Here is a 23,731-nt window from a genome sequence, read left to right on the forward strand (position 1 = left end):
TGATTCCTTTGCTGAAATGCCTATTTAGATACATAGAAAATTAATATCCTGGGAACTTCTGACGTAATTAATAGTACAATTACCAAAAAAGTAAGATCAAAAGAACCACTAAAACCAGAATAAGACATAATCAACCTGGTAACCCATCAAACAGTCCCAGAAACTGTGCTTTAACATTCCTCCCCCAGAAGCTAATGACAGCAAGTTATAAATGAAAGATTTTTGTCATTTGACTATGGCTGAGCTTTCCCCACAACGTGCCAGGAAGGTCAGCCAGGGTATTTTAGAGCAAGGCTGTGAGGAGAGAGAATTACAGGCTTAGAGTTACTTACAGTGTCTTGCCAGAGATTCCCTCTGTTTTATAGCTCATAGGCTTTATTTTTCACAGTTGCTTCTTCTAACCAGCTTTTTTACATCTCCTGGAAACCAGGAGTGGGGGAAGGGAGGACTTTTTTCCCTCACAGACAATCCCAAGAGGTTCAGTGGCCATGGAGGCAGGAGGAGAGAGCATGGGCAGGCAGTGGGAGCACAGCCAGCATAAAGCAGCTCCTTACAAGAGGCTGAAATCAAGAGGCAAAGCAGTTCCAGTGGGTTTGAAGGCTCCATATTGAAAAACTTGAAGGTAAGATCGTGGGGCGGCTTAAATGAAGGAAATAAAGAGGAAAGGGAAGAAGAAAAGGTTTGCTGATGAGATTGGTGTAGCCCTTAAGAGGAAAGGGTTGGGCTTCTGGGATGCAAGTTTCTTAAAGATGAAAGCTCTGGGCTTGAGTGGGCTGAGGGTGTATGGCTTAGGGTTGACACAGAGCAACCAAACAGCTCTTACCAAGAGCCCAGTCTGGGGAGGGGGACACACAATGAGCTGTGCCCACCAGCAGCAACCCAAGGGCCAAAAGGCAGCTGCCCAGTACCAAAGACCTGCACACCTCTGACCTTTCTATCATCAGCACAAGGCAGTCCTATCCTACACATTTCCAGGTGTCTACTGAAAGATATATTTGTCTTTAGCCTTTCATTGACCAAGGACATCTACAGACGTTCTCCACAACCCATGTAACTTTTTCCCAAAATTTGAAGGAGTGTGGTATTTTTGAGGCTGCTAGCTTTCTGTCAGACCAGGCTGAGATTTCCTAACAGAAGTTATTATGAGGAGACAGATATCTAGACAGACACGTACAAAGAATGTGGTTGCAAAAGCCTTTTTTCTCAAGGAAACCAGGTTATAACAAGAAACTGCCTGATTCCCATTTACAGTTCTCTTCAGTTATTTAATGAACTTTTTCATTTTGCTGACAGAGCAACTTCATTTTACGTAGAAAGACAGTTCCCCAGAGGGTGAGATCTGTCAGTTGTCACAGGAAATCCTTTCAGTCCCTAGCAATCCAAGCAAAGCTCTACCTCAAGAAATCAGGATCATCCTACAGTGCTGCTGAAGGAAGGAAAACAATACTGCACACAAAATCCTCCTCCAATTTGCTTGTGCATTGCCTGCTATCAGGGCCCAGATGTGGCTGTGCAATCAAGAAGTCAATTCTTGTATATTACTGATCACTTGAAATTTTTTTTTGCCTCTCAGACCTGATGCTGTACACAGCTGGATTGTCCTGTCTCATTCCAGGGCCAGATTGACTTTGTCTTCTTCACCACGTAGCAGTAGGTCAGGAGTAAGAGTGACACCAGCAAAGAGATCACCCATTCACTCAGTCTACTTGGATGAAGACCAGAAAATAAAATCAAAGGCAGCATAGGAATGCAGTGAGGGATGAGACTACTAGAAAAGAATTAAAAGCCACAAGAACAGACACCATGTATGAGCTCATGATGAACCTGATATTACACCAAGTAGGTCTTGAAAGGGCTTTGTTATGCAGCCTGCTGGAAAGCTGCGGGCTGTCAGTTTTGTTTCAAGGGAAGGGGGAAGAGTGTTGGCAACCAGAGGGACTGAAATGATTGCAAAAAAGCAATCATCAGGGATAGGGGAGGCAAGAATCCTGGCTTAATGATCATGGCATTGACACTCTCCAGCTATTGTTATCTGTATGGGGAAAATTATCCATGTTCTACTGAAAAAGAATCTTTCCCTGAAATCAGCAAATCTCCAATCAGAAGTCTTTTCAACCAAAATAAACAAGGTCTCACTTGTCTAAAAGTATTTTAAAAGCTTTAACAATAAAAAAGCTGAAAGGTCTTTGCATTAAATGAATTTTACTGTATCCTGCAATTTTCTGAAAACCCACATTTCCCTCAGTTTTTAACAAGTTTTTCCTTTCTAACATCATTTCCCTGATACAATATTATTTTTACTCCCATCTTAGCTCTGCAGAAACCTGTTTCTAGTTGAACAGTTATGGAAGGAGAAAGCAATAAACAAGCAACAAAAGTGGAAACTCTGTGCACCTAAGTACTATTATTATTAAACTTGATACCTTTCTTTAAGAACATTTTAAAATTCTATTAATTCAGAAACGTGCCACCTTCATGCTGTTCTTTATTAATAAAAACATGAGACCAAAGAAACTATATTGTGCCACACTGTATGTTTTCACCATCAGTGTTAGCAACAAAACTCAAACAGGTACATAGCTGAAATTAAGTAGCCTTTTTAACATATTGATACTTATGCAGTATCCTATTAATTGGTGTAATTATTAAACACCAAAGCAAAAGATGCTAAAGAAAGGTAACAAGCTGTTAGCAAGCTGTAAATGAAAAGCCTGCCTACAAGATTTTTATACCAGTGATGAAATCATGACAGCCATTCCATTTTTCCTCATAGATCAAGACTTTGCTTGGCAGGTGAAACTGTCAAAACCCATCTGCATAAAGCTGTATGCAAAAAAACTGCTCCACAATATAAATTGGATGTACAGTTTATTTATTATTCCAATATCTGAAGCTCTTAGGAGGCTCACCTTTCTTGGAACACCTAAAAAAAATAAATAATAAAAAAGATAATTACATGTAAAAGGAAAAGAGGAGTACACGGAGACTTACAACCAATTTGCAAACACTGAAATCTTCATATAATATAGGTGTAAAAATTGAGTATACCTACCAGTGCATTTGGCTTGACTGGATAGCTATAATTTAAGCAGGTGGCTGACAGATGTCACATCTCAAGCATGCTTTTTCATGTTCATTTTCATTTTAATCTCATTTTCATGTCTCAAGTATGCATTTAAAATTATTTGCTAACATACTGTAGTGTGTAGGCTACATAATCTTTAAAGAAGATTTCAAAGTAGAGTTCAAAGCTGCCAACTGATTATGCACTATGGGAAATGAGAATAGCCATTGCCAATTTACCAGCCCCCAACACAAAGTTGGGCTGTACCATAGCTAAATGAAGCACTGAGGTTCCAGAAAGCAAAATAGAGCAATCCTCACACCTTTGCCAAAGCTAAATTGAAGCTTCTACTGTAACTTACTGAAAAATGTATTAAAATGCTGCTTTGGGGCTGAGAAGACATGAAATGAAACTCGCCCTTTCACCATTCAAGAGTTTGTAGATGGTAATGTCATTGCAGTGTCATTGCAGGTTTTGGTCTAGATATTATTGTTTAGCTTCACCCAGAGGTTTGATTGATTCTGCAGAGGAGGTGTCAGAGACCAAAGTTACTAATTGTGGTAGCACCCCTCACTTCATATATGATCTTGGTACTTCAGCAGAAGGAACATAACTTGTATGTGTACAGGGCTCACTCATATATGAGCATATCTATCCAAACAGAAGATGGGAGGCTGTTCTGGAAAATGAGAACTAGATCCTTGGCTGGAAAAAACAGCATACAAAATGTACACTTTGGTTCTGAGTATCATCTGGAGACCTTTCCTAATAAATGTAATCTCCCTCATAGGAATAAAACCGTGCTATCAAGCCCACTAGGGTACACTGAGATTTAATTAACAGTCCTGACTTTCAGGAAGAAAGAACCAAATAATAACAACTGGTAATGTTGATAAAGTTATGAGTACAAGATATGATTGTTTTGTCAAATACAAGCAATACTCTTTTGTTTTTATTAACAGATGCATCGTGTCTCATTCCTTCATGATGAGGATTGAAATACTCTACAGTAATTTGTGTGAACTTTGGGGCACATTTACTTAAATCCTCTAAAATATGCAGTCTATTTGGCCTGTGAATTTCAAAGTTAATGAAGCAAACATCCTCTTACATGCATAAGTGAGGAAAAAAACGGACATAAATCTTTCTGTTTGACCCCCATTCACATCTGAACATGAAACACGAGCACTTTTAAAGCAAGGCAGAATTTTGTAATGTATTAAAAGCATCTGTTAAAGCCTACTACTATTAAAAAGCCTACTGCTTCTCACTTTATCCCAGCACTCCATGTGTCACCTTGCAGGTGTCTATCGGCTTTTATACACATGCTATTTCTAAATGTGAAAAAAAAAAAAAAAGGAAAAAAGTAAAAGCAATCTTACGATGACTTTGCAATTTATAAAAGAAAGCTCTTTGAAATGCTGCCCTCAGCCACACAGAGGTCCAGCTGAATAATTAATTACATATTGACAAGGTCTCATAAAAGAAAAGCTCAGAGTTGTATTGACATTTATCTCTTCTTAACATTTATCAGAAAATGTCATTCTGCTTGAAACAATATTTGGTAGCTTTTAAGTTTTTGCCTTCATATCCAAATTCTTATAAAGCAGATACGTGACTGATGATGTTTTATGGTTGTGCAATTTGCCAAAAATTTATTCTTTATAAATTGATATATTAAAAGATAAATCCTCGTCTTCTATGAATTGGTAAGAAAATATTCTATGAACATAGCTACAAGCCATGGTGTGCTACAGATATTTCTTTGAACTACTCTAATTAGGCATTACTTCTGAATTCTTGTGCAATTAGGAACCATTAACATGCAAAATACAACCAAACCCCATAAATTAAAATGACTGTCCATGAACCTTGCTAAGTAGGATAGAAAAAGGAGATGCACCTAATAATTACAAAATGTGCAGTTCTGTCAGCATGCTGCATTTCAAAAGGAGAGCTAATAAATTCTCTTCTTTCTGGTTTTCTCCTGCTTTTGCAATTAATTGAACTAGGATTGCATCCACGTTTCTGCTAAAGCTCTTCTGTTACAGTACTTCAGATGCACTTAATAAATTGCACCTTCCATGAAAAGAAAAGGTGATGGATTGAAAAATGTTTAGCACAACCATGCATAATTGATAGGTTCCCTAGTGCAAATAAGTGTCTAATAAATAATTAAATTTAATCTCATTATAAGAGTTTTCATAATGGGATAATTTAATTAAATGAAAGCCAAAGGGTTTCTAGGGGTTGAAAGATGCTGCTGTTGCTATATTTGGCTAATGGTCTGGGGATAGTATAGTGAAGAAGGGTAATTCACATGGGTGCATGCATTATTTAATGAATCCCTCTGAGATGGAGGAAAGGACAGATCAATGATAACTTGTCATTTTATCATTGCTTACAATGCACATTTAAACAACCTAGAAAATGTTAAAAACAGGGGAAGAATCTTTCTACCCTTTACAGTGCATCAGGCCCTCCTCCGCCAGACACACAGCGAGCACTGCCTTTTGCAGTACGGTTTCACTCTCATCTAACATTGTTAATTTTTTCCCTTCTTTCAGACTAAAAATAAGAGCAAAGCTATATAAGCTCCTGTACAGTTAGGGCAAGCCTGCCCCTAAGTGAAAGTTATAATGGATACAGCATGTATATCTGATACTAAAAAATTGATAGCTGTGTCATGTGGGACCCATTAACAAGCTTTTTGAGTGGGCTGAGTTTTGAGCTTTAAGTCTCCAGAAGCACTTAGCTAGGCTAGGATACTAAAACCGTACAAGTCTAAGTAGTTAGCTCATTTGCAGGTGATCAGTTATGAATTAATATGAATGGTGAAGGTTACATCTTTTCAGATAAGACAAAAGTGTCATCTTGCACACAGCAAATGTGCAGGACCCAAAAGCTAAATGGAGCGGTTTCGCAATCTGAACTTCCTTTTTCTAATGACCTGTACATGCAAAAAAAAAAGAAAAAGCATTTTCTCATTTAGAAACTTCTAGCTTTATAAGGGAATGCTGAACACAGTGTCTGCTGCTGCTGCAGCCATCAGGTTCGTCCCTTCCAGAGGGTCTCAGCCACCTGATGGTACCAGACACTTTTGTCAGAGAGATGTCGATCACTCTTCTAGAACAACAACACAGGGATACAATTGCCTTTGGCTTTGTCTTCTGAAGCAAAAGGGTTATGTAACATTAAAAAAAAAAAAAAAAAAAAAAAAGATATCTGTTTATGATTGCTCTTGTTCTTTGTATTATCCTTGTGAATAATCTTTTCAACTTTTCTGAACTCTAAAAGGCATTTGCCTTTTATGGGTAACACAAGCTTATTACCTGTACAACAAAAACATTTTCTAGTATCAGTGTAACTATTTTAATTTCTGATTGGTGCCATGCTCTGAGCAGAAGTGGCAATGAATTACAGAAAAGGATGATTAAATCTTTCTAGACCTGGCTACAGCAGCTCACACAGTTCTTCCAAATAGTTTGCACATATTGCCAGTCATAGAAGGTCCCACAGGAGTTCTTCAGCATTTTTAATCTTCTTCACTAAATTACCTTGCCTAAAATTTGTCATCTCTCCACTCCTCCTATTTTAATTTGATTAGTAAGTGTATTTAATAAAGTACTTGTACTACAGATGCTGAATGTTTTGCATCATCCTAGTTCTATTTGTTCTTTATTCTTCCTGACACTTTTTAACACGGAGTTTAGCAGTAATGTGTCTATTCAATTCATTCTTCTGAGACTCTAAAGGGTTTTTTTGAAAATCAAAATACGCTGTTTCTGTCTGGGTTTTGTTCACCTTCTCAGTGACTCACATGAAGAAGGCAGCAGCCTTGTTGTGTCTCACATATGTTCTCTGAGGGATTTACACCTCCACACTCCCTGGTTACCTCATACAAAAATATGTCTTGGCTCTTTTCAGTATTGTTACTCATTTATATAACCAGCCCCTTAAGCTGAACAAATACAATGCCATTTGGCTTTCTCCCCTCTGTTTCCTTACTTGCTTTAGCACCTCCTTCAGCATTGAAAACACAAACAGTTCCTCACCTTTGTATACAAAAGAGGTGCTTAATTTTACACTAACATAAATTAATCCTTCATGAGTCATTACAGAGATACAGAGCCTCTTCCTTTCTCAACTAGTAAATTTTGTTTCTAACAGCTTAATAGCTGTTTCTAACAGCTGACTGATTAGTATTTTGAATTCTTCAAAATTAATAATTAGAAGCTTTTTATTCTAATGAAAATTAGGAAAAGAAACCTAAGAAAAATTATCACAAATTATTTTTCATTATTTATAAAATAATGCCTTCCATCTATTTCTCTACAAACAAAGCCCTAAAATTCTGCATGTATTGGGAAAACATAAGCAGCTGTATTTTTTGACTTTGATGACAAGAATTCAGTAGCCTGACTTCTAAGATTTCAATATTTTCAGTTCCTACAAGTTTCAGAGATACTAGACTGAAATGAAGCTGTTCTTTTTTATAAATCAGCTTCCTCAGGCACAGTCATCTACTTAAATCTCTGGGAGAATTTGTGTACATTTTATTATGGCTTATTTAATTCAAACAGCGGGGAAGTAAGATCTCTGCTCATTATTCAATAATATGTTTTGTCCTCCAAGAACTAAGGAAGTTCTCCATCAACTTTTCTGCTTATCTAAGGAGACCTCAGTAAACCAAGCTGAAATATACACAAGACATTATAAAATGAAGACTCTTCCTGCTTCAGATAAAATACAGGAAAAATATTAAAGACAGTAGACAAATATATTTCTTCCTCTTTTAGGTTGCATTTCCACAATGGCTTTTTGGAGTATAACTTTAATTCTGAATTACTTAAGGGGTTAGGGGCAGAAGGATTTTGTTTGCTTAAGAGTGGGATCTTCTATTTTTTTTTCCTATTAAGTTACAAACTCCATTTCCCCTCCCAGGAACTTGTATTCTTATACCAAAACCTCAGCAGACATCTATATCCAACGTTGCAATAGCAATCATACCACTGATTTAAATTATAATCTGTGATTTCTACTCCCTGTTACAATGCTTTCCCAGACTGCAAGACAAAATTCCAGTAAGTCATAAAAAGGGGAAAAAAGATTCAAATGAGAAAATAACATGGAGATACCTGGGTGGAAAATCAAAAGTATATCTATGCAACATAATTCCCTTTTTCATGACCTCTTTGCCTTATGAAAATTGCTGTCAGCCACCTTCGACTGCAAAATTTGGCAGTCAGAAGATTCATGCAATACTTTAGTATATGCAAAATTTATCACAGGCATGGGGCTGAATAGTGGCTCCATGTATTCTAAAATAGTGAAGTAACCAAAGTACACTATGGAAATAGTTTAATTTCAGCTTGCAAATCCACTTTGTTGTAACTAGCCATACTACATATTAATGTCTTCTAGAAAAGAGTCTATATCTGGCACTGATGAGTACACCAGCTAATGCTTTCAAAAAGCTCTGTTTTTTGCATCCATGTGTTCCTGAATCACAGTGCACAGGAACTAGAAGGAAACAGAAGAAACACGTGTAATGTTTGCCCTGTTGAGTGTATCCCAAAATTCATTGTTTAAAAGTGCATTTCTACTGAAATTATTGTGCATTTGTGGCTTATTTTGTTTGTCTAATATGTCTTTAGAAATCTACTTCTGTAAACATAACTTGGTTGTACCACTATCACTTAAAGCACGTATAAATCTATTTTATGATGACATGGGATAAACAGTGCAAGACCTATTCAAAATACATGAATTAAACTTGTGAATGGCTTCCCAAATTAGTATGCATTTTGCTATTTCCACAAATCACATTCATCAGTATCCCATCCTGGCTTTTACATAAAACAAACCATGGCACATGAATTTACACTTTTAACTGCTAAAGCTTGAAATACAGGAATTACTTCAGTTTTTGGTTTTTTTTTTCTCAGTGTACCAATACATAGCTTGTAAGTTTGCTCACTTCAACATAAATTTAACAGGTCTCAATAACCAAATGAAAAAACCACAGTTTTACTGCCATTTCTGGACTCCTTCCTGCTGCTGTGAAGTCCTTCCCCAGCCGATTTCCATGACCTCAGTTCTCCATGAGAGACACTGGTTGGCAAAATGAACAACAAAATTTCAGCTACACTGGAGGAAAAGTTTACTTAAAATAGAATGAAACCAAAACACTAGTATTTTTCCTGCCTGCAGCACAGGGGGATGCTCTGATAAAACAGGTCAGATCTGTAGAACTTGGACTGGGTGTATCTTGCTAACTAAAACCTTCCCAAGGCACTGCAGGGGTGCTACCAAACAAAAGTTAATCTGTTCAGAGAGCAAGCTGTCCATCTATCCACATGTAGATACTGTTCATCAGTGTCTATCACCAAAGCCAAATAAACACAATTTCTGATGCTCTGAAGGACCTGGTGGCCTGCTCTCCTCCCTTGCCATGATTTACTATCCATCCATATAGAACACCTCTCCACAATCTCATCTGGCACTAAATCCTCTGTAAGCCTTCTGAAGATGAGAACAAAATGATAAACTGCCACTCATTTCCCTAAATGCAGAAATCAAAAAGAAAAGGTTTCCACTTCTACTTCTAGCCAAAGTAAATCAGGCCTTTGCAGCAGAAATACTACAAATTGCGGGGAAAAAAACCTTCAAACACCAGCTATAAAACTATCAGAGAATCTCCTCATGTTTCCTGCCAACAGTTTCTGATCCAAATGATATACTTCACTAAGGCTTTATGAAAGCTTCAGCTTCACACAATCTGCAGCTCCCCTACAAGGACAGGCACACTGGGAGCCAAGCATAAAGTTGTGACAGATGAGCAAGGCTCCAAAAATATCTATGAAACTGGCCTTTCCAACATCTCACATGCAGTAACTTCTGGTGTGCTGTAACTGCTGTGTGCAGGCTTATTAATACAGCTCTATAAGTCAGTTCTGTATTTTTTAACCACTGGCTGGTAATTGACAGATTTTCACTTTTATCTCTAGGCATTCACAGAGTTTCTTCTTTCAACTGGAAAATGTAAAAAATAGGATTGATACAGACAATGCTTTTTTTTTTTGTCAATTTTGGCATTTTACTTTGAAACAAATGTAAGACACACCCTTCAGTTCCCTTTGAGGATCTATGGGAATGCCCCCCACCTACTCCTTCCACTCCAGTTTCAATCCAGCCACAGGAACAAAACAGTTTTGAATACAAAGTGTTGGAGACAGCTAATGGCAACTCTGAAATACATTCTCAGGAAGCTGAGATTAATTCAACTGTAAAAAAGAACCTGTTCATAAAAGCAGAATCACTTTTCATAGTATGAACATTTTCAGACATCTCATGTTGAAAATTAAATGTGCTGAAGAAAAGCAAAACAAACTACGTAACAATCAAACAAAAGCAGAGGATGCTCTAACATTTTTATGAAAACTACTTAGTAGGATAAATGGTATAATCTGGTGAAGATGAGCTAAACAGAAGTGCTCTGAAGCTGGTGTTCCCAGTAGCTTTGTGGATCTGACTTTAGAGTTTACAATCCTTGCAAAAGGGCAGATAGAAAGAAGGATTCAAAGAGGGTATCTCCTGAGTAGATTAAGTGGAAACAACACAAGAGTGATCTACTGACCTTTGGAGGAATCCTGCATGACTGATGTAAATAGCAGATTACTCCTGTTATGTGAAGAGGCACTCAAAAGCAAACCCCTTCTGTAGCCAGCAGAGAACACTGAGTATTCACAACCTAAACATCCCCCCCAACATTTTAGTTCTCTCCACAATGAAGCTCTGGGCACAACACTCAGAACCTCACATTGATGCCAGACCAACACTCAGACAGTGCATAGAGGCACAATGCTAACAAACAAAGAGAGCAGAAAGTCTGAAGGACCTAAACATGTGCTAAGAGATGTTGGGAGTTGCTTAAAATTTAAAAACTGCCCCTCTGTTACTCAAAATAATGTGAGGATTGGCCAATGGATTAGATCAGGCAAACTCTACCAAGTTTAGCAAGTTTAAAGAGAATCTAATAGCAGCCTTTCAGCACCTGCAAGAAGGTCATCAAGAAGATAAGAACTAGGCTCTTTACAATGATGCACAGAGGGGGATGAGGGATAACAGCCATGGATAACAGGAAAACCTTTCTTCACCCTGAGGTGAAAAGCTTGGAGGTTTCCCAAAACTAGACAAGAAAAAGCTCTGAGCAACTGTGTCTGACCTTACTGGGGATGCTGCTTTAAGCAAGAGGTTGGACTAGGGAACTCCTAGCTTCCAAATTAAATTTTCCTATAATCCTAACATCCTATGTTATTAAATATCTCAACAGATAAAAGGTTAAATAATTAAACATGGATTAAAGAAGAATTAACACACAAAGAAAGAAGACTTTGTACCTGAAATATATTGGTCAGCACTATCCATTGCATGCTGTCTTTCAGATCTCCTACAGCACTTATTATAGAACAAATGCCTTGGTAAACCTTATGCAGCATACACTAAAACCTAGCAGAAAATTATCACATATTTCAGTCAATAAGCCATAAATCAAAGTGTCTCCAAGTAGATCTTGGCCTGATACAATTAATTTCCATTCAGTAGACTTTGACAAGGCAAAGTGCAATGAGTGACAGTACATTAATAATTCATTAAAAAGTACAATTTATATAAGCCTAGAACTATGTTGAGACACAGGGGAGATGGGCAGCTACAAGAAGCCAGTTGGTCTTCCCCATTCCTCACCTCCAGCTAAAACAACCAAGAGCCCACCTGTACTTCCATTAACACTGCCCAATGATGAACCTCAGAGCAGTGGGCTTGCCATGACCTCCCTCTGGCCCCAGTTCCACCTCTAACAAGAAAAGGGACAGATGATAATGGAAAAACATCAGTGCCTTTTTCTGGGGTGATCCGGGATTCTCACCACCTCCCAAAGATTCAGCTGAGCACACACCATGGGCTGCAGAACAGCCTGATGATCTGAAGAAAGCAGTGCTAAAGCAAAATCTTACAGGTTTCTAGAATCAGTTCTGAACATCCCTGAGTAAACCCTTTCCTTAAAGTCTGAAGAGAGAAGTTACCATTGTTAGGCTCCAGCAGTGTCCATGTAGCTGTACTTGCAGCAAGACTTCAGGTCCACAGAGGTAACTGGAGCATCTAATACCTGACTTTGCTGCTGGAGGTGTTTTACAAGCCAAGATGCTTTTAAGGTCTGGAGTTTATATGCAATGCTCTATATCTCTGAATGTGTAGGTATGTACTGATATAGATACATATGTGCACATAAACACTGCAACTAACTCTCCCAGGAATTTTGAGCTTCCTGCCAGAGGCTGGCTTGCCAGGCCCAGGCAGTCCCACTAGAACTTGAGGAATGGATGGCTAAAAAAGGTATTTATGATCTATTAAATCAAAAATATGCTGAAAATCAAACTCTATTTACAGCATCGCTTTATTTGCAGTATTCCTTCTGGTGCAGTGAAATGGTAAGGAAACAGTACTTTTTTGCAGTTTTTCAGTAGTTATTTTGCAGGAATATTTTCCATTTGCCAAGCAAATTGTTACAGGGCCTTCTTAAAGAACTGCACTGTTCAAACAAAAATTATAGCACCGTGGGTTGCAATTTATATCAGTGATGTTAAATATGCCATAAAGGCTCAGAAAGGTACAGAAACATACCTCTGCAGTATTATCTATTAAACATTAAAAAAATATGCCTTGTTGTTGTTGTTGGAAAGAGCTCTCCTTGTTCTCTGTCCTTGATGAAGGTAGAGTTTCTTCAATGGGAGCAGAAGGCTTATGGCTGCAGTTAACAAAGAACATCTGGTTTTCATTTGAGGTGCATTCAAATGTTCATTAAAGTGTCCTTGCTGGTCATTTGCAGCCTTTTTTTTTTTTTTTTTTTCCCTGCTTCACAATGGTTTGTCTCCTACCACTGTGGCAATTACAGCATGTTACTAAAAACGGTCACTGTCATTGTACCATTTCCTTTGAAAAACAGCAAGAGAAACATGAAAGAGAACCAAATGTGGATCTCATCTGATTTTGGTGTAAGAACAGCTTCTATAGTTCACTTTGTTCATACTTCCTAGGGGTGTTTATTTTCTGCAATTATTCATCTAGGCTCCACTGAACTTGAATACTAATAAATTTTAAGAAGTGAAACAAGAAGCCCTCACAGTGTATATAAGGAGGCCCTGGAAAACTCCACGTTAGGCTGTGAGTTGTTGGTGTTAGCACCTTTGTCACTTGCTCAAACCAGGACATTGCCACAGCAAGTGAGATCAGGTAAAGGACATCTGAAAATGAAAACAAAATCTTTATAGGTTTTCTCTGAATACATGATCACCCTCATTTGGGACAGCTTAAGCATTCATTATAATCTGTAAATATTTCCTGTGTTGTGATGTGCTATAAAGCTATTCCGTGCATTTTATAGAAAACTTATGTTTTAAAAAAAAAAATTAGAAATTAGCTGGTTTAGTAGTTTATAACTAAATTATTGGAAAAATATTAATTATTTAATTACACGAAAGTGTCTGCATTTTTTATAGTCACAGTTTAAGTAAATGTAAGCATTTTAAGTTACGTTTGTGTCTCAGTGCTTGAGGTCAAGAAAATTCAGCAGTGTGTTGTAACTGCATCCTAAGTAAATTAACATTGGTATGGATAACAAAAGCATTCATGACACTTGACAGGCAAGAATAAAGACATGACTGCCTTTAAGCACTCCTACACGTGGATTTAGCCTGAAACCACTGTGAAACATGCAGCAAAAATTAGGATGTAAATGTAGGCTTTAAACACACACTGGATGCACATTCCTGCTGCTTTCTCTCAAACTCTACAAGTATTTTAATAGTTGCATAGGTTATACAGAGGCAGTTCTGATAGTCAGTAGGTGTAATCTAAGCATTCCATGAGGGACCTGGACTGTAAAAAACACTTAAAAAGCTTGCAGCATGACAATAAAAGGGTAGCAAGACAATTGCAGAAAAAATGGCTTTTAGATTACTTTCCAGCTGGGCTGACAGAGGCCTAGAAAACATGAAGGTACACGTGCTTTAACTACTGAGGGAAAAAGTTCCACAGTAAAACCCAAAGATCTGAAAAAACAGGGCTATAATGAAACATTATTACCCATTACAGAAAAGATGTGTGTTACTGTGTGTTATGTTCCACACAAGTTTTTAATAGGGGTTTTGGGGTTTTTTTTCTCAATTTTAAATTAGTAAGCAAATAAAAATAACTTCTGGGTGGATATAACAACATTTCTGTCAAACTTGCCCATTTAGATATGCCACTTTAGGTGTTTACAGCTTCCACAATGTCAAGCACGATTGATATCCTGTCTGGAGACATTTTCATCAGAATTTTATAGTTGTTTTTGAAAAAAAAGAAAAAAATTCCACCCATCCTTAATTTTTTTTGTTTGTTTTAAGAACAAACCAGGAGCATTAAATTTATTTAAGGGTGCTGATTATTAACTTCCCTATGAATGTGGTAAAAAAATAAGAACTGAAGCTCCTCATGGCAGGGGAACTGAAACTAGATGATATTCAAGGTCCTTTCCAGCCCAAACCATTCTGTGATTCTATGAAACCTGAAAAACTGCAGGTCATGATAGAGGCTTGACAACATAAAACATTTTTGCAGGTCAATTCTACAGACCAGCAGGTCTCTATCAGGCATGCTCTGGGGAATTCTGAGTGGGCTGTCCCATAAAATTACGTCAGAAATGGGGTTTTATTTTTTTTTTTAAATTATGTCTTCCTGCCCTTCATTCTGTGCACTGTGTCCAAGAGGGACATTGAAAGAAGTTGATTCAAATGCAGCAAAAGAGCAGGTGAGAGAGAAAATGAGCTCTGGGACTGAGAAAAGCAAGAAGAGGCCAGAGAGGTGAGCAGAGAGAAGAAGAAGAAATCTAAGGCTGATGAGACCAGAGCTGGGGATGCAGGGACATAAGGAGTAGTGTGGGATCTAGGGTTGGGGAAGGCAAGAAGAGGAGCAGGGACACCCCAGGAATGAGCACAAGAACCAACCATGAGAAAGGAAAGCAACCAGGAGAACCCACCAGGAAAGAAACGTCAGCATGGGCAGAAGGACAGTGCTCAGACTGCTTGCTGGAGTACAAAACAAAGGGATTACCCAGGAAATCCCTATTTAAGATGGAACACTTCCCAGAAATAAAACAGCTTCTGCATGGGCACAAACCAACAATTTTGCAAAGGGCAGGTGGCTCTTTCTACGCAATTTTTTTTCCTAATAGTTCACATTCATGCAACCTCCAGTCTTCCTTCTGCCTTTTTACTGTTTACTTTTAATACCCAAATAATATTACCAAAGAGGGACCATCCAGAAATCTTAATTCTTCTCAAGTGTTTGACAGCCCTCACCTACAATGATGGGCCTTACTTAGAGTCTCTTTATGTAGCAAAGAACATATAATAATTTAGTTCTGTTGACTGCAATTACATGAACTAAGTGTCCAAGAACCTGTAATTGTTAAAGGAGATCCTGGATAAGCTGCACTTACTGTTCCCCTAATAAAGAAAGCTGCAGCAGCTGTGGAAACTAAGAGCCTCACAGGACCATGCTTGTGACTAAACAAACATCTCTAAATACTTTCATATTTCTACATTTTTTTTAATAAACCAAACTGTAATGTATTTTAAATGAGCTCTTACTTCTTACAAATTCTACACAATCCAAATATTTAATTCCCTTCTTCCATGTGATTCATGTAAAATGCCACAGTACTGTCTGCCTAAACACTCCCATTTACTACCAACAGAAGAATAATTTGTTTAGCTATATAATCAGCAGAGAGGCAGCACACAATAAAAGAAAGCATTCTAGCTTTAAAATGAATAAAAATTGATTGTGTCCCTATAAAAACTAAATTGGCAGAGTGTTAATTGCATTTCACATAAACATCTGTAGCAGTTGGTGACTCGTTACTGTGCTGTAATGCAATACAGGACACTCAGGAATAAATGCATCCTCTAGATGAGTTCAGAGAGATTTTCTAAAAGCGCCTGATGAAATTGTAAAAATCTGATTAGTCAGAACTGCTAATGACACTTAAAACAAAGGGAAATCTTTAAATAAAATTATTTTGCTTTTCTTTTCTCTTGATAAATTATATGCAAATTACTGCTGATTGAAAAATGCCTGCCTCGAAGGGAAATTCATCCTAATGAAGGAAAGGTCATCAGACAACAAAAGTATTTGTTAAACAAATCTGCAGGCACTTGAAAATTTGGAAGAACCCGGTTTTCTTTGTGTATAGCAGTAAGCTGCAGTAAGAAAATAAACCCACTCCTCATACTATTTGTTGTTATTATAATACATGAGAGACTCTCCAGGGAGGAAAGCCGATCGAGCTGCTTTCCTGAAGACCTCAAAGTAAAGATTCAGTACTTAAAAGATGTAAACACATGTTTAAATGTATGCCCTGCTAGCAGTCCCCTCAACTTCAACCACATTAATTACATGCAAATGTATGTCTGCAAGAACATGGGCTAGGAAAGCAGTGCTATGGGACATAATCAAAACCAACAGTTTATGTCTGAGCAACTGACAAAAAAATACTAATTGATTTAGAGAAGTTAAATGTCCTTCTAAGACTTCCACTAAAAATTCAAGAAAAAGGGATTGATAATATTATAGTTACAGAACTCTGACAGTAAAAAATCCGAGGAGGAGTTTTAACCATTTAAAATACAGAGTGAGTGATTTCACTCCGGTTGAGGTACAGCTCTGATTTAATGTGTATTGAACATTTTTAGAACAGTGAGGATAAAATATAAAAATCAGTGAAATAAAAGCAGGAGCTGAAATTAAAGATGCTCACTGAAAGTTTCTAGAATTCCTTTCACTGTCAGATTAGAAAATTGAGCCTGTATTACTAGTTCCTTTTAATTATAATAAGCTAAAATTATATTTAATATGTAAAACAATTGCAATATCTAAACTGGAAGCTGCACAGAAATGAGAAACCAAAAACTGGATAAGTAGCATCACTGGAGAAAGGGGTTTGGAGTAGATCACAAATCGAGTCTAAGCAGTCTGTGTGAAAAAAATTATTCATCTTATTGTGACAGATAAATTGAAATGTCAAATGTAAGACAAGCAAAATAATCCTCCCACACTTCTCTGCTCCAACACAGCCTCAGCATCTTCTACGTAACACATCAAAAAAACAGTGAAACAGCAGATGAACCTTGCAAGGAGCAACAGAGACAATCAAGTTTGTCCATGGAAATGATAAATCACTACTGATCCTTAAAAGTCCCTGAGAAAGAGGGCAGTGAATTACCCTCTGTGAAGTGGGAATGGAGCAAACTCCATCACAGATTTCAGAGAGCACATTAGATAAGCACACACTGGCACATGAGTAATGACGGTGTTTGTTCCTGCTTTAAGAGATGGAGGTAGATAAAACAATCTGCTGAAGTAAGGAACTACTGATAACAAGAGTAGGAGTTGTCATGTGTCATTTTTAGCATGACCACTTAGACTACTGTATCAGCCAAGAATGGACTTGATCCTCCTTGGATTTCAACAAAACAAAATAGTCCCACTCCTGACAAGTGTCTTCATTAAAAATAGCAACTCTCAGCTTCAAGCACTGGTCTTAATATAATAAACTCCCAGAAATTTAGCAAAAGAACTGTGCCTTGTGTCTTATCTCCCTACATACTGTATATTCCTACTTCAAACAGATTATAACAATGTACTGTAAAGCAGCTTGGTCTGAACCATAGCTGGGGTGCAGGGGAAATGTTCTGTCATTTCCTATGGGAAATCATACTCCTTCTATCCTTGATTATCCTAAGTTTTCAATGGATCCCACGCAGCTTTTTATCCACAAGGATTTTTGAATGGGGCTCCTATAGCAAAGAGGTTTGTCCACCTTTGGTTTAAAATTGCAGCCCTGTTCAATGAAATGAACTGAAGTATTCCCAGTTCACCTCCTTCCAAGTCCTCACCAGCCTAACTACAAAGGGAATCCTTGGGGAAAGTTGGTTGTTTCCTCAAAGCCCTCAGGAAGTACAGGACACACTGAACTTGTGCTGTCTTCCCTCCCTAAAATTGCTCCAAGTTGATCTGGCATACAGCTGAGCAAAGATGGAATGACCACTAAAACATTCTCACATAGTAAAGTCCTTTCCCTGAAATCTCAGTACAGTATCTCTGATTTTACTTAAATCACTGATAAGAAAGCATGCCAGGAAATGCAATAGAGTCCTTCCACTTACTATTACCATTTTCTGTCCCTTTTTTCTAAATAAGTAAATAGAGTTAAACCAAGTTTTGCAGCAAAACTTGTGTATGTTATACAATCACCAGTTGTGTGCATCTAGATGAGGGAATTTACTCTTCTCCCAGTATCCATGTGTGGACAGTCCCTTGAACTGCTAAGTTCTAGGTGCAACACTAAATGACTCAAAATTTTAGCAGATGAATATAGGCAACCAGATATATGCTTATGTTCCTTTCTCTGGCAAAATAAAAGCTAATGCTTTCATAGCAGCTACAAAAGGAAAATTGCTAGAAGGCAGCTCTGGCAACCAACCTTTTTGAAAAAGGAACTGAAGAAGCACTAGCTGCAGCATTTTGGTCTGATACACAGCAAAGTATTTTTCAAACTCAGTTCTTCAAAAAAACAATGAAGGTACCTTTCTGACAGATCAGAAATATTCCAACAGTTACTGTTAACAGATAATTTCTGTTCTTCCAAATCTATTAAACCAACAATCTGTAAAATACCCTTCTGAGATTGTGTGTTGTAGCAGTCTGGTATGACTACTTACCGAAATACTTTCAGTGCATTATAAAATTAAATTATGTGTTCCACCTCATTGGCTCCTAATTGAGATAAACCAGTAAGATCTTAATTCGTAAGGCTGGTTGGTCTGTAAGGGGCCCCCTGTAAGGGACTTTATATTAGGCTATTAAGACTTTAATTTTGTCCAGGCTGTAGTTATGTCATGTGCTTGAAGTGAAAACATGATTGAACATTTTGAGAAAAAAAAATTATCAATGGGGTGCTTATATGAGCATTTGTGGGGAAAGGAATTAGACTTGGTGGTTATGCAGACTGTAAACAATTTCTAATTACATCCACAATGTCTTTGCTATGAATAGATCATGCTTTCTCCCTTTTACAGATGAGCATTTAGATAAGGACAGAATTGGTGCAGGGTGAAACATAATTTCAAATAAGCATCAGATTTAAACTGAAAGATACAGTTAATTGCTTCTCCCTTGTATGTAACTGAATCATCATCTTCTCCTCTGGATGGAATAAATCTGAACATATCTCTTCCATGGCAGCAATTTTCCATTTTGCACAACCAACCCTCTCCTCTCAGTTACATTTTAAATAAGTTCAGTGAGTGAAGAGTCTACCACAGAGAGTTCATTTTTACAGAGTGTTAGTTCAGCTGCAACTTCTCCTGAATGATTTAATACATATAGCTATTATTTAACTCAGATTGTCTTCCCATGTTTTAATTTATTCAGTCATTTCCTTTTTAAAACATGTGCTATGGGGTACAGAATACCTCCTGGTTGTGATTTTGAAAGCTTTCAATTTATTAGTTACATTTCTGACACTAAAATATTTAGTTATAAAAATGTAAAGATTTAGAACAGTTGGAAACCATTGTTTTCATATTTCACCCCTGTCCTGCATTAAGGGTGGCTGTGGTAACAAAGTAGATGTGATTTGGATAAGCCCTAGATAAGGTATTTTTTTTCCAGAAACACAGAGTGAAATGTTTGTCAGGAGAAAAAGTTATGAGAATAAGAGCGACCCACCAAGGATTAAAGGTAGGAAACTTGGAGCTACCTCTTTTCTGGTGTTCAAGTATGAAGTCGTCCAACTCATTAGTTATCTTACTCAACCTTGACATTCATTCATATGGAGGACAAGGCTACAAATGACTTTAGCAGGCATCCCGAGTCTCTTCCTGAAAGGAATACAGTGGAGAAGAAAACACAGCAGTCATTTTACAGTAACTTGCAAGAAGAATGTGGTCCGTGTTAGGAGCTTATCTCAAGACATGAATTATTTGTTTCCCCTAATAAACATCTTATTACACTGGCTACTATGTTTAGGCTGAAGATTGACAAGGAGGTCTTGCATAGCAAAGATTTAGCTACTGTCTCATGGTGCTGCAGACCAGATGCTGAAAAAACTTGTCTCACACAGAGTTGTTTTAATATTTGTGTAGCAGCCAGGCAGGCGAGTTTCCTGTATAAAAAGAGCATTTGAACTTTAGGCGTCAACACTAGAAGAATTCATGTTCTTTAATTAGGTCACTGATCCCTCTATATTTCTATGTCTTGACTAGACATTGAACCTTTTTCTGGTTCACAAGACAGTCAGCCTGTCCCCTTTGGTTCATTTGAAATAGGATGGTTAAAACTGTCTTCCAGGCACATTCATTTGAGTCCCCTGGACTTTGAGTTGTGATTTACCTACATACAGAGTATTTATAAAGGAACGTCAAATCCTTTTAAAAATAAAATTGATACTGTTGTATACTCCTTTTCAGGGATATATATGATGGAACATGGCATGTGAGAATATGTCCCAGAAATATTTGAATAAAGTGGGATGAGTTTTAATTATCTGAGAGCTATAGATAGTTGCAGATTACTTTTAAAAGTCTATTGGCACTGCTCAGTATAACAAAAATAGAAACAGATACTTAAAGACATATTAAAAGGTTTATAGTTCTGTACAATTTGTGTTTTGGTCAGGATGGTGTGGTACCCAAAAGAGAACTGTATGAATTCTGTAGGAGTTCCTACTAAAGCATGTAGCCAAGCAGTAGAGGTTGCACTTGCTTGTGGCTTCTCCACACTCCCCATCTCACTTCTTCCAGGATCTTAAATCACTACCATTTGCTTCCCTGAGATATGTTACCCAAGCTATCAATCTTATAATTAAACTATTTTCAAAAAAAATTTTGAAATCTTACATTAATAGGTGATCTGACTTTTTGAAAGATCCTGTGGAATGCTAAGTGGCACCTAATTTCATGCACTGGAAAGTACATTTTCAAACAAGATGATGCTTAGGGATTTACCTTGCAAAATGACATAGCTGTTATACTGAATATTTACATGAGGGAAAGGTGAAGATATGTTTCAAACATTTTTTTTTTCATTTTTCCTTTTTTTTTTTTTTTAATTCCACATAAAAAACAAAACAAAACAAAACAAACAAACAAAAAAAAAAAAACCGCCAAGTATTTTATTGTTGCACAGGCCATGTGTCTCGTTCTTTGCTTGGTAACATGTGGCCCTGGAGGACAGAGGGCAGATCCTAAAGTGCTGTGGGACAAAGAACCCTCACTAGAAGTGAGATTCTGATTAGCTTTTCGCCAAAAAGTGAAAGGCTGCCTCATATGTTCAGTCAGATTTTGGGTAATAGGAAATCCACGGAGCAGACAGCTACTGAAAACTGAGCATCCTAAATTCCAACACAGGTCTACTTTTAATCTGTTGTCATTCACAATAAGTCTTTGAAATACTTAATGGAATAATAGACTAATTATCAGCTGGTAGAAACTGGCAATTATAAAAAGGGAGGAATCTGGACCATGGAGTTATCTCAAGAAAAAATGACACTTGCAAAAACTGGGAGACAAACCCTGTGAAATCCCAGGTAATGCTCTTGCTGACTTCCATAGTTTCTGTCAGGATCTTTGCATGAGGTCCAATCATTAAAAATAATTATGCATTTCATCATTCACCTAGGAATATATAGTCTGTGATTAAGCCCCTAGACAGTTACAGTGAACTATTTATATGTGGTTTGTATTACGACTAATAATAGTTCATAAATATAGAAACAGAAGGTCTGCAAAAGCACTGTTAGTTGGTAGGACTAATTATAGCAACACTGAAATATTCCACTTACACTCGGTTCATGCTCCAGATCTTCCCTGTAAACTTTTGAGTGCTCACAAACAAAAATCAAAAAATGATGGAAAATCAAACAGAGTGGCAAATGATCTGCCTAAACATCACCTTGGCTGAGGTTCAGAAATGTCAGTCACCTTAAAAATTACTCTTGGCACTAGCAGAGTTTTCTCAATAATTTTCTTTCAATCAGATACCTGCAAAAGCAAAGTATAAAATTCCCTCTTACAAGTCCCCTTCTGGGAGAAGTGATCTACTAAATCAAGACTTTGAGATTTCTAGTGATTGTAATACTTTGCCTCTGCAGAGATTAAGAGACAAATAAAGAAGCAATGAAAGCAAGGGATTCAGTATAAACATTTCAAAAATTCAATTAGCATTTAGAACAAAATTTACTTCAATAGATCCTTTTTCATGTATGTAAACTTGAGATCCATACACAACAGTTACACCTGCAGTACTATTGAGAAGCTTTTTACACATCTTCCCAGTTCATTTAACATATATACAAGCATAATACACATATATATTTATATAACATAAATATATATGCAATTACATGATATGCATACTTTAATCAGGTGTGTTTTGCAGAAAAAAGGAATATCACTGGCATGAAGTATAAAATTAACTGTTTCATGAACATTATTACTGAATTCCTGTGTTCTCAACAGCTGAAAACAACTGCAATAATATTCAACTGTGTGCCTCATTTTCCCTTCTTTTGAATACTTGTATATATTTCATGATTAAGAAACTCACAGGTTTAGGGGATGAAAAGATGCTTTTAGCATTAAAAAAACTCAATAATACCCTTTGCATCTTAATTAGTCTTTTAAGACCTGCCCATTTATTAAGGTCTTTGAGTCACTTGATGGAGTTTCAGCTACTGTAATTACACTGTGGAAGTCTAAATCCTATCACTTAAGGACCAAGAGAACTTCAGACCTTTTTTAACACCATTATTTTGTGCACATATTGGAAAATAAGGAAAAGTTATTTTGATACTTAACAGCTAGGTTCAACAAATATGGAACTTTAGGGAAGTATCTTTGATAGTCACAGATTAGCCCCTAGATAATGTAAGCTACATTATAAAACTAAAATGTCATAATTTAGTACAAACAGCATTTTGTGTCAAGGATATCCCCAGGCTTAAGATCAGCAGGGCAGCAGTTTACTTGCCAGAAACCTGACTGCAAGTTGGAAAAAGATTACAGAATTTAAACAATTTTTTGGTAATTGTTCTTGAAGTCTCCTTAGAAGCTTCAAAATTAACTGTGTTTAGCATTTGGTAATATAAACTGTGCTAAGGTGGGAAAAGCAGAGGAACTGCTAACATTTTAACATCTACATCTATATAACTCAGTTTCTTCAACGTTCAATCTTTTCTCAGTGCTGTAGTCCTCATCATACCTTATCTCCTGACATGAGCTCACACAAGTCCACTGACAGCTACTGAACATTTACTGTGTTTTTTAAACATATCAGTAAATTTACTAATTATTGTCCTTCTCTACAGGGGCAACAAATGGAGGGCTTAAAAAGATCTACAGAATAAAGGGCAGAGAACTGTAAGCATCCCAGGAAGTAGGGAAAAGCATTGTTTTAATTTTGTGGGTACTGAATTTGCTTTGCGTGTTACATAATAGGAAAATATTTGGGCCCTGGAGTTTACTGCATTAAGTAGTTTTTGTGGTTATCAAAATTTTTATCCTC

General features: G+C 37.1%; 1 protein-coding gene and 1 long non-coding RNA gene across 9 annotated transcripts in view; one reads left to right on the forward strand and one right to left on the reverse strand.

Annotated features, from left to right (window-relative positions):
- The window catches only part of EYA1 (EYA transcriptional coactivator and phosphatase 1), a 151,831-nt gene that overhangs the window by 104,026 nt on the left and 24,074 nt on the right, over positions 1-23,731 (reverse strand). The gene's annotated exons all lie outside the window — the stretch shown is intronic.
- LOC139793283 (uncharacterized) lies at positions 333-4,709 on the forward strand. 4 transcript variants are annotated; one of them, XR_011724571.1, is made up of 3 exons: positions 333-622; positions 1,574-1,839; positions 4,027-4,709. It is a non-coding gene; the product is annotated as an uncharacterized lncRNA (long non-coding RNA). The 4 variants fall into 4 exon arrangements; XR_011724570.1 differs by having other exon boundaries at positions 1,616-1,839; XR_011724568.1 differs by having other exon boundaries at positions 1,649-1,839.

Source organism: Heliangelus exortis, chromosome 2 (assembly GCF_036169615.1).
Source record: "Heliangelus exortis chromosome 2, bHelExo1.hap1, whole genome shotgun sequence".
In the NCBI taxonomy this organism is placed as follows: domain Eukaryota; kingdom Metazoa; phylum Chordata; class Aves; order Apodiformes; family Trochilidae; genus Heliangelus; species Heliangelus exortis.